Source organism: Arachis hypogaea, chromosome 1, assembly GCF_003086295.3.
Source record: "Arachis hypogaea cultivar Tifrunner chromosome 1, arahy.Tifrunner.gnm2.J5K5, whole genome shotgun sequence".
Lineage (NCBI taxonomy): Eukaryota > Viridiplantae > Streptophyta > Magnoliopsida > Fabales > Fabaceae > Arachis > Arachis hypogaea.
Window position 1 is genome coordinate 20,472,846 of NC_092036.1, and position 1,616 is coordinate 20,474,461.

Genomic DNA, 1,616 nt, shown 5'->3' on the forward strand with positions numbered 1-1,616 from the left:
TGGTGAATAAATGCAAGATAAGTTGATAAACTCCATGTTTTCTATCGAAAATTTATCATAAAATAAGGGGTTTATCAGCCACATATTTTGCTAGTCGAGTTCATCATTTTCGACATGGCTGCCGAGGCTTTCTCCAACTTACATCCCTATGGAAATCTCTGGCTATCATATCCGCCCTTCAACTTTTTACTCATGACCTCTCCTATACTGCTCATTTGCTTGGAGCTAGTTTATATTTTTGGTGTCCAGCCACAAATAATTTTTATTTTTTTTATGGGATGATGGGTCCGACCCTAATGGAAATACCAGCTCTAACCAGCTTATCTTCTGATGGAAAAGACGTTTGCTGGACAACCCCATGTCCGAACAATGTCTTTGATATTAATTTTGACTCGACTTCTATGTCGGGCTTCATCCAAAAAAACATGGATTCTAAAGGCGACCCTATTACTGATAGTGGACATGTAGCCTTCCTCCTCTTGTGGCTTAATGCCTTTATCTTTTACACAAAATCAATCCAAATTCAAAAAGTAACTACCTTCCCTTAGCCATCATGCTTCACCATAAAAAAATACATCAAATTTTCCTCTCTTATTCTAGGTCAATTATATGAGACACTAACTTTAGTGGTTAGTAAGATTCGATGAGGAGAATCATCAATCAAGCCATTCGAACCTCTTTGGATTGTCAATCTATGGCTCAAATTGATATTCGAACCTCAACTCACTGCCCTTTCTGAGTTTCCCAAAACATCTTTTGAAGACATTTGACTGACTACTTTTTCATGGTCGAAACCAAAAGGTATGCCTTCTATTAATGCAATTTGTCATTTTATCAAACAACTCCTCCACATAAAAGATAACAATGATTCTTCATATCATCCTAACCTACTATCATATCGAAAGAGCACCATGGGTTACCTCCATTCTCTCACTAGCCTCAAAACAAAAAACCAAGAAGCCTTTGATGAGCTATGGTCGAATACTTTAACTCCTCAAGTCTTTCCTATTGGACTTCGTCATAAGTCGACCATGGCTTTGAAAAACAAACTTGTCACTTATTCCCCAAAATATATGTCAAGGCAATTTGGTCTAGAACAAGCATTACTTTCTCCACTCTCTCTTGAAATTGGGGCCCAAATGGTTCACTACGAAATGTCAGATTTGAAAGAATTCGACTAGATTTTAGACTTGAACCATCAAAGAGTAACTACCAATATCAGAGATATGACCTCAAACTTTGCTTCCTTTTAACCCCTAATTTTTACAAATGGTGGTCAAACTATTATGATGCTCATTGCCCCTAAATGTTTAATTTTATTGTTTAATCTTTTTAGGTCCTTACTTCCCTTATAATTTCTTTATGTTCCAGTTGCGCGACCAATGACCTTAGCGGGTTTTGCTCCCGACTTGAAACCAGTCTAGGAAAATTAGAAATCGGATGAGAAAGCCGCCCCCAAAAAAACAAAGTCCAAAAGGGGTCGAGGTAGAGGAGGATCGAGTGAGGCTACTTTGCCTTTGAAAAAATGGGAAGCTGTCGACATCCTCATGGGGGATAAACCCAATAAAGTACAAAAATATGATCCAGCTCCTCATATCAAGGTACTTTTTGCACTC